The 10,425-nt window shown below is 41.2% G+C and overlaps 1 protein-coding gene across 1 annotated transcript in view; it reads left to right on the top strand.

The window, feature by feature from the left end:
• Positions 1-5,465: 5,465 nt before the first annotated feature.
• LOC310761612 (uncharacterized protein) overlaps positions 5,466-10,425 on the top strand; it is a 350,577-nt gene continuing 345,617 nt past the window's right edge. The window contains exon 1 of the transcript XR_014547571.1: positions 5,466-5,582. The gene's annotated coding sequence lies outside the window, so the exon portion shown is untranslated. The remainder of the gene's footprint in view (positions 5,583-10,425) is intronic.

Below are 10,425 nucleotides of genomic sequence, written 5' to 3'. Positions count from 1 at the left end.
CCTTACACTTAATACATAGTGCACAGCTACATCTCCAGATTGTCTTTAATTAATTGATCACACATATGGGGTGTGATTGTATCTGTATCTTGGTATATATGAAGGGGAGGATCCAACCAGCTATCATCAGTATGAAAATGGGCACCAATGATCTGGATAACAAACAGGATCTTCTGTACCTTTAATTAACTAAAGAATATCCAGAGCTTATAGTGCATCAGAAGTAATTTCTCCTATCATTGTACTCTCATGTTGTGAAAAGCATCACTTGATACGTGGAGTGTAGTGGTTAAGAGTGATAGACTTGTAATCTGGGGAACCGGGTTCGCGTCTCCGCTCCTCCACATGCAGCTGCTGGGTGACCTTGGGCCAGTCACACTTCTCTGAAGTCTCTCGGGCCCCACTCACCTCACAGAGTGTTTGTTGTGGGGGAGGAAGGGAAAGGAGAATGTTAGCCGCTTTGAGACTCCTTCGGGTAGTGATAAAGTGGGATATCAAATCCAAACTCTTCTTCTTCTTGTGAACTAAAAATTTGGCACAAGAGCATCCCAAAAAACTTATTCTGATAACTCATGCCTTACTCCAGCTTTCCCACATTTTAATAACCTTGCTAGTTGGGGAAGGAGTCTTGTATGTTAGAATAAAAACGCTCTTATGTTGTCTTAAACTCTTCTAATAGGTTTGAAACAGACTGAGCATTCTGCCATGTTTCAAGCTCTTTCAGGAATGCTCCATGATTCTTTTTTACGGCATTATGTTATAGCAATTGAAGCGAAACAGCTTCAAGCATTTTCTAAAGCAGTCTAAAGGTTCAGTTGTAAACTAAAAAATTGTGTGGTCTAAATTCAGAGACAGCAATAGAAATGTTGTTTTTGAGGTCTCTGGCCAATGGATTGCCTTTAAAAGAATGATTGCTCTGACTTTCCCTCTTCCATTTCTTTGACGCTAGCCAGGAACAGATATTAGCTACTTATTGCACCTGTCCCCAGGCTTCTAGTTGGAAATGTATGATCTTCATAATGGCTGTGCTGTGCCAAGTTTATTAATTTGAAATGGAGGGAGAGACATCAGGCACTGCTTTGCAAAACATAGCAATCTCTCCTCCTGTACTAGTGTATCATAACATAAAAATTGTGTGTTCTAAATTCAGAGATGGCAACAGAAGTGTTGTTTCAGAGGTCTCTTTGGACAATGAATTGCTATAAAACTATCATTTAATAATAATAAAAAAAGGTTTTGAAACACCCACATTCTGAATTCCATCCAGGGGTCATCAAGATTTAGCAATGCAAAGGAGAATTATCATTTATTTTCAAACACAGTATCCGTCAATCCATCTAATAGCCATCGATTCCAGGCAGAGTATTTGCCTAAACTTCACAAAGGCATAAATATAAAGTCTTCCATAATGTTAGTGAAATAGCTTTGTTTCTTCTAAAATATATACATTTATTTGAGGCATATTTATTTATTTATTTATTTATTTAGCCAAAGGGCTCTTGGAGCAGCTTACAATATCAGGACTAAGGCTGTGTGCATACCATGCATTTAAAGCACATGACTTCAGCCAAATAATCCTGAAAACTGTCGTTTACAAATCACAGAGCTACAATTTTCAGCATGCTTAACCAACTATGCTTCCCAGGGTTCTTTGGGGGGAAGTCATGCACTTTAAATTTGTGGAGTCTGAGCCAACACTGGGAGAAAAGTGCAGTGTTGGTGTTGAAGCTTGATTTTGAGTGTGCTGAATGATTGTGTCCGAAACCTGGGGATGGGGTGGACATGGGGGCATGCAAAAGAAAACTATGGCAAATTAAAATATGGGTTAGAGTAGGAATGGGGAACATTAGGTCCGGGGGATAAAGGCTGCGATCCAAGCATCTCTCTCTGATTCTTGAGTCTCTTCTTCTCTCTCCATACAACTCCCCTACTGGCCCTATTTCATGCCCTTCTTGAGTGTTTTTGCATAGCTGAAATGTATCCTTGAACTCTGATAATGCTTCTTGCTTGCCTGGAGGGAGGATGGAGAGGGTAGCGCCTATGTGTGGAGAAAGTAGCAATGATGTAAAATTTGCATTAATTGCGTTACTACCTTTGGCCTCAACTGCACTGACCACTGGCATGTGGCCCCCACAATACTGACTATTAGGACATGTGGTCCTTGGCCTGAGAATGGTTCCCCACCCCTGAGTTAGAGTCAAGGCTCCCCAGGCTGCCTACCAAACTGGGTACCGAGCAAGTGTGTTGGGGAGCAACTACGGAGGACAGAACTTATTTCAGTATGTGGAAACGCAGTACAGGCCCCATCTCCCAGTAAGCTGTGGATCATCAAGAGCAATGAGAATCTTCTGATATGTGCCTTCAGCATCAGAAGTGCTACAGCTAAAAGCAAAAAGAAAAAACCTTGAAAATGCTGTGAGCTAGATATTTCAGTCACAGAACTGTACCCCCCATCCAGTGGAGGAGCTTCATGCTCTGGCACCGGGGGGCGGAGAGCAGGCAGGTGCGCTCCCCCCGCACTCCTCTTCCTCTGCCAGTGCCCCCATCCACCCTCCCTGGCATTTTATACTTATGGGGAGTTTGTTGGGGGTTCAAAAATATATCAGATTGCCAGAAAAAAAGTTTAAAACCCCCTTATGATGTGGTTCCAAAATCTTGGATCATTTCCATTTTGCCGTGTACCACCTTGGACCCAGGTCACCTCAAATTCTGAGGTGTCCTGAAGGTCATCAAAGTGAGGATATGACTTTGTCTGAAGTTTTTGTACAATCCTAGCAAACACCAGCTTGGGACAGGTTTTATTATTTTATTTTGTCTAGGACTATTTCAGAAAGGGAAAGAGATCATTTCTCTCTCTCTTCCCCCCCGCCCCGCTCCATGACCAGACTTCCCAATAATTCCCATTTACATAACAAAAACCGTGCACACGAATTGGAGTCAGAAAATTAATGCCATGTCTAATTTAGCCCTCAGATTCCTTATCAAATATTGACAGGAACAAATCAGGCACCTTGACTTATGTCCACTGAATTCCTTGAAAAGGCTGTACTTCTCAAAACAAATTCTGCTTGTAGTAGTAGTACAATGACAACAACAGCAAGCAAAATATCCCTGAAGTATAAAACCAAAGCAGCCCTAGCAAAAAAGAAAGAAAAAAGAAAGAACTGGGGCAATTATTTTTTAAATGAGCAAATACTGTGTGTCAGAAAAGGTTGAAAGCTTTGGCAAGGGCAATGCAATGCATCCTAATGGACTTGAATATACACCCCTGTTAATAAAAGACTGGAAGTTTACAACCATTCTGCAGGTGCAATCAGCTGGTGGGTGGTGCGCAATTAAGCTTTTACAGTGAATTTTTTGTTCATTCCCTGAACTCCTTTCCTTGCTGTGGCAAATTAAATAAAGGAAGAGATATAAAAGCAAATATTGCCTAGGAGGTATCTTGTGGAAGTAAACAGTAGTCAGTTGTTTAGTCAGCATCTATATGCTTAACAAACAATACAAATTAATATGAGGTTTCCCAGATTTACCATTAGCTTGATTAGTAAAATGCTCTTTCTAAGGAGCTTCACTGAACTTGGGAGCAATAAAATATAATAGAATCTGCACCCAGAAGGGTTTTCATGATACTGTAAAATTATAAGTCTTGTCATAGCAGCTCTGTCCAAAGGCAGAATTCTACGTATGACACTTCAGGGTTCCTTTTCTTTTCTTCTCTTTCTATATATATCTTTTAAACACTGGCATTCGAAACTATGTAATTTTCTTGGCTTTTAGTGCAAGGTTGTAGACTTTTAAGACATACAGTGCTGTTTAGAAAATGTAGCCCCACACTAATGAGCTCTGAATGGTAGCTGAGAATTAGTATTCAGAACTCATGTCTGTCAGAGAACATTGCTGTCTCAATTGAAGTCTTTGCTTTTAGACAGAAAAGGGTCATTTTTTTTCCTCTGAAGGAATGAGCTTAAGGTAAGAGCGGGTGTGTGTGGGGGGGGATTGGATAGCCTGCTAATGGCTCTTACGTGAATAATATTTGTCCTGGGTGTTGTGTGAAAAATGTTCTTCTATAAATAAAAATATCAGTGATTGAGTCTCTCTCGCTATCTCCCCCCCCCCCGCCAAAGTAAATAAATAAATAAACCTTGGTTACAGCACCTGGCTTTACTTCCACCACTGTGTATATATACAGTGATAATTAGAGATCATACACATACTGACGAGATGTGGGGATGATGCTACTTAGCATTCTGCTTATCCTCCCTGCTCACATCTTTCCACTGGGATTCAGCCTTCCCTATCTCTCCCAAACAATTGATACATGCAAATATTTAAGCCATACAAAGCCTATCTCTTAGCCTTAAACCACATCTGTTTGTTAGGCTAAGAACTCATGTTTATTGAGTACAATAAAGTTTAATAAGATTTTTTCCCCCTTTTAATGTCTGTTAAAAGGAAATGATGTGTGTGGAAAGTGGGCTTCAGCATTATCAGGCACATTGCAATTTCGAATGGTGAATTTTAACTAGTCCTGCATCAAATATTCTGCAGTTTTGATTTTGTGGTAGAGGCAAACTGTAATCTCCGGCAGTCAAAACTGCTTAGATCGTGTAAACATTAACATTTTAAAAATCCTGGTTGGCACAATTATTTGCTGTGGCACCACAGCTTTGGTACCATTTTCCCTGGGAGCGATTGATCCCACCCGGACAGAAATCGCACAGAGATCAGATGTTGAGAAGAACACTGTTCTTGTTTTAACTGTATGAATGGCATAAGCTGCATAAGTGTGTTGAGCAAGGAGTGTGGTGCCATGCCATTGACATTGTGTCATTTTCTAATCAAGATTCCTGACTGGGCAGAGCCTGAGCTCATGAGGATCAGCTCACACACTGGTCTTCTCACATAAACATGTACAACATGTGTGGTTACTGAAAGAAACACCAGGGTGGGGCTGAAAGCATGGCACAAGTAGTTGTGAATAGGGCTGTCATAATTGTGTAACCAATCAGATTCAGTGTTGTGATTATATCACTCAGATGAATTGACAGTCATGTCAATTCATATGCAATTATTATTATTTTTTGCAAAGCGAGCAGAAAAGGAAAAACCTTTCCATTATGGTACTGCCAAAAATGTTCACACACTCTTATGTTAGTAATTTTTGCTGTACAGTGGTACCTCGGATTACATATGCTTCAGGTTACATACGCTTCAGGTTACAGACTCCACTAACCCAGAAATATTACCTCGGGTTAAGAACTTTGCTTCAGGATGAGAACAGAAATTGTGCTCTGGCGGCACGGCGGCAGCAGGAGGCCCCATTAGCTAAAGTGGTGCTTCAGGTTAAGAACAGTTTCAGGTTAAGTACGGACCTCCGGAAGGAATTAAGTACTTAACCTGAGGTACCACTGCATCAGCGCTTCATATGAACACTGCTATTTTTCTAGGGGGGGAAAGTCCCGGAACTCAGCACGAATGTCTCCCTGGTTTAGCACTCACCTGAGAGGTGCAAGAACTGAGTTCCAGTGAGTTCCAGCTGAAAAAAAGCCCTGCCCGTGAGATACAAGATTTGCAGGTAAAGAGTCCAGATGTTTAGCCTCCCTTTCAGAGAACCAAAGATACAGAATACTGTCTGAATGAACCTCAACTAATTTTATCCCTCAGGGCTTTGGGCTCCTTAGTGAGAAACCAACCTGCTGCCCTCATGAAGGCCACAGTGTCAGCTTTTTTCTTTGCTTTATATTTGATCCTTCTGCTGGTTCTACAGCAGGGGAGTTAGACTATGACTCCCATCATCCCTGACCATCAACCATGCTAAGCAGGGTTGATGGTAGTTGGATCCCAATGGCATCTGAAAGGCTCACAGTTTCCCTCCCCTTGTTTTATATGCCAGCAGTACTCCTATCATTGACTCTCACTTTTATCAGTCCCGCCTACTTCTCTCAGATATTATACATATCTGAAAACGAGTCCGCCACTAAAGAAAACTTGTTTCATCTAGAGCTGCTTGTATTCTGTTATTTTATTTTCCCCTTATTCATTTGTGCTTGGTGTCAAGGTATAGTATTTTCTGCAAATTGTCTTGCTGAGCTCCACCTTCAGCAGAAAGCCCAGATCTACTAAGCTTGAAGGAGCCAAGAGCTTCAGCCTGTACTTCTTAAGGGACTTTACAAATCCCTGCATTGCATACCAAATTCTGTCTTACTTTTTAAAAGGCCAAAAGGTCTTTTGACAAGGACTCAGAATTGTTTCATCCGCTTAAGCTAACCTCTTTGAAGCAAACAGTTTTGATGCTCCGAACAGCAGTATTTATAGATAGTCCCTAGGGACTGGGATTTCTTTGAACTGAGGGATCAATGGTATTACCTGGGTGGTTTATTTAAAGACAATTTGTTTGCTGCTCTATAACCTTAGTTCAGTGGCAGGTACTCTGATTGTTCAGTTCCTTTAATGACCGTTTTATGTATGTTTGTTTTATGCTATCGTATTTTACTAACCTTCTCTTTTGCCTCTAACTTTGAAGCACGTGCAATTCTTTTTTTTTTTTTGAGAAATAGTTTGAAACGATTAAAGATATTTTATTAATCCTCTGCCTAGTTTTCAAGGGCACAGCTGATTAGTAGTTTGGAAGAGTGACAGATGTATATCCAATGAACTCACAGAGCTCACAAATTCAGCTCATTCCAGTTACCTTTCTTGTTTATTCTAGACGTGAGGGCAGCCGTAGAATTAGTCTGAGTCATGCAGATGCCTTGATGTGCAGTGGCACAGTTTCATGGGAGAAAGAACTTCTTAATCTTTCTGGTTTATCTCAATTTCTCGCACTTCCTGAGATCATATATGTTGTTGGTACCCCAGAGTGTATCCCCTACTTTGGGAAAGGGTTGCAGATAGTAATAGAGCAATGCTTTGCATGCACCTCTATTTATTTATTTATTTATTTGTCTGCCTTTCTTCCAAATGGGTTCCTGGCCCTAGTTTCAGTCCCTGACATTTCCAAGACTCCTACATTAAAATACTAAAAGACTTTGCCAGTTAACATAACCAGCACTGACTCAATATCTGAGTCTGGCTCAGAATAAGCAGGTTTGTATCAGGAGTGTGGAATTCAGTATTAAGAGTTGAATGCAGCCCTCTAGACCTCATTATCCAATGCCTGGAACTCTTCCCACAGCACACATCATTCCCAGGCCATCTCTCCAGCTTCAGACTGGGCTTTTTCTTGCCTGGATGGAAAATCAAGAGCTAAGAATATGTGTGCATATATAGAAACATCTGAGTTTTAGTGTGACTACAGTCAAGCCTACCGCACAAAGTTAAGAGCCGTATTTATTGCTCTGCCTATGTTGCCTCTGTCCCCACCCACCACTGGTGTGTGGCTCCCAGAAGATTGCTCACTAGGAAATGTAGTCCCATTGGGATGAGAAAAATTCCCAACTGCTGTTCTATATAATTGAATTGTGCAGAGGAGTGAATGTGTACATAAAGCATGATACTGCAGTAGCTGTGTACACATTAAAGGTAAAGGTACCTCTGACTGTTAGGTCCAGTCGCAGATAACTCTGGGGTTGCATACTCATCTCGCTCTATAGGCCGAGGGAGCCGGCGTTTGTCCACAGACAGCTTCCAGGTCATGTGGCCAGCATGACTGAACCGCTTCTGGTGAACCAGAGCAGCACACGGAAACGCCGTTTACCTTCCCACTGGAGTGGTGCCTATTTATCTACTTGCACTTTGACGTGCTTTTGAACTGCTAGGTGGTCAGGAGCTGGGACCGAACAATGGGAGCTCACTCCATCATGGGGATTTAAACCACCGACCTTCTGATCAGCAAGCCCTAGGCTCTGTGGTTTAGACCACAGCGCCACCCTCGTCAAAAGGCAGTATATTGTAAGAAACAGGACAGATGCAGTATAGATATGGATTATGGCTAGCATCTTGGGTCCACCACTTCTAAAGCCAGTGGAGGAAATGTACTGGATGCAGAGTAAACAGTAATGGGTACACAGGCATTGTGTTGTCCATTCCTTTTTATAATGGATATAAAGACCTCAGGATAAGCCAAAAGTAAAATATTATCAATCAAATAGTAAAATAATTTACAAAAAAACCCATCAGTTATCTAAAATCTGTGCTCCAGACATGTTTCATAGACCTGTCAAAAAATATACATTTTCACTTGGCGTCTTAAACTTACCAGTTTTGCTGTCAACCTGATTTCCATAACTGGGGTGGAAGCCTGCTATCTAATTATAGCTTCTCAAGCTTACCTGGCAGATGGCACTACCAGCAAGGCCTCCCCAGAAGATCAGTCGTCATGGGGTGCTTGATAGAGGAGAAGTGATCTCTCAGGTAACTGCTGGTGCTGGTTGCTGGTGCAGCATTCAGTGAATACTATAGCAATGTGTGGTAAATACACTTTGCATGAGTACCTCTATAAGCGGTGTAGAGGGTTGAATAGAGGGGAACAGAGCTGTTACAGTGTGGCATGGGAGCACACAAAGCATTTCTCAACTCTGTATGGTTCTGTCTTTTTGTTTTATAAAGCCTGTATCTTATGATGCTACCAAGTTTGCATATCTCATTTCTGAAACATTCTCAAATCAATCAATAACAGCCTATGAAAAAGAATATTGAGATAGATGCAGAACCACTTTGTTTGTTTCTCATTCTGTGGCTGCATGTTGTTATCTGATTAACTATCTTATTTGGATCTGTCATGTAAATCTATATCTAAAGACTTCTTGAAATGCTGATATTTGACCTAACAGACTGTATCAGAAATTTCTGTGTAGGACTAGAGCAGCATGTCAATGAAGATGAACAAATTTTTCAAATCCATGGATTATTCATTTGTCATGTGTGAGCACTAAGCCTGCCACATCAAAATCCCCATGAAAGTTTTACTGGAGAGTTTGCTGCATTCTGAGCATCTTTCCAGAGCAAAACAATTTACTCATCTATTCCCCCGCTGAAATACCTGAAAACCTGCCTGGGTGTAAAATCCCTTCTTAGACAACAACTATGCAAGGTAGTTGTGGAATTGGCTTCACAGTGTGCTTTATCCCTTATGATGAAGATCAGACACTGTATAAAGTACTTTATTAACTTCTATTTGGCTCCCTTATTATGAGTTGAGGTTTGATGTAATCAAGCAGGGGTAGAGTCCTGCATCATTACCTCTTGCAAAATGTAGGTGTTTTGAGAACCCAGTGGAGCAAATTAACAAGAAGAACTGCTTAGGTGGTGTCTTCATATAGTCCTCTGCTTCCTAATTGGTATGGCTCCCTAACAATACTGCTGTAAAATCTTTCTGCTGTAACACACTCTCTGATTTAAAAACAAAAAAATCACAATCGTGATCACCATAATAGATTTCTAGAGTGCCATTTAATTCATTTTGTAAACATTTTGTAGGCATCCAGACTTTCTTCTCTGCCTCCTGATCCATTGCATTTCCTAACCAAGCTTGGGAGATGGCAGACTCTACAGTGGTACCTCGGGTTACATACGCTTCAGGTTACATATGCTTCAGGTTACAGACTCCGCTAATCCAGAAATAGTGCTTCAGGTCAAGAACTTTGCTTCAGGATAAGAACAGAAATCATGCTCCAGCGGCGCGGCGGCAGCAGGAGGCCCCATTAGCTAAAGTGGTGCTTCAGGTTAAGAACAGTTTCAGGTTAAGAACGGACCTCCGGAACGAATTAAGTACTTAACCCGAGGTACCACTGTACTTCATTGGAGGTTTTTAAACTGATATTGGATGGTCAATGGTCAAGTATTTTTTAGCTGTGATTTCTGCAACACGAGGTAGGACTAGATGACACTTGGGGTCTCTTCCAGTTCTACAGTTCTGCGATTCTGTTATTAAAGTTGAATGCAAAAATTCCTATAAAATGCAGGAGATCCTAAGTGGTAAATCTTGATTTATTTATTTTTGATAAATTAAATTGCACTCAGGTCCTGATTATGAGCTTCCCATAGGCATCTGGTTGGCCACTGTGAGAGCAGATTACTGAACTAGATGGAGCTTTTCGAGGAGAACCCAAAACATTAAGTTTTCCATTTTGCATACTTTTGTAGCAGACTACAAATTGTGGATGGCAAACACCTAGTAGACCTGGCTGTCAGGATAATATAAAGAATCCAGCTAAACTGCTTCTTCCCTCAGGTATGAAGGCAAAGTACCCCCCGAGGCACTTTCTCATCTTTGCCTCATATGCTGTTTGTTGCCTGAAAATCTGTGTGTCAGTTAGTAAGCACTACATGGATATTCAAACAGTAGAAGGTATTACTCTTTCCCATTGCTAGGGGTAATACATCCCTTCACCTTTGTTGGACATGAGCACCATCCAGCATCAGCCACAGAGAAAGAAGAAACCTGCTGCTACTTCCTGCTGTGGGTGGCTATGGTTACTATAAACA

Source organism: Podarcis filfolensis (assembly GCF_964270895.1).
Source record: "Podarcis filfolensis genome assembly, chromosome: 4".
Classification (NCBI taxonomy): domain Eukaryota; kingdom Metazoa; phylum Chordata; class Lepidosauria; order Squamata; family Lacertidae; genus Podarcis; species Podarcis filfolensis.
Note: the sequence above shows the minus strand (reverse complement) of the source record. Positions and strands in the feature narration are given on the sequence as shown.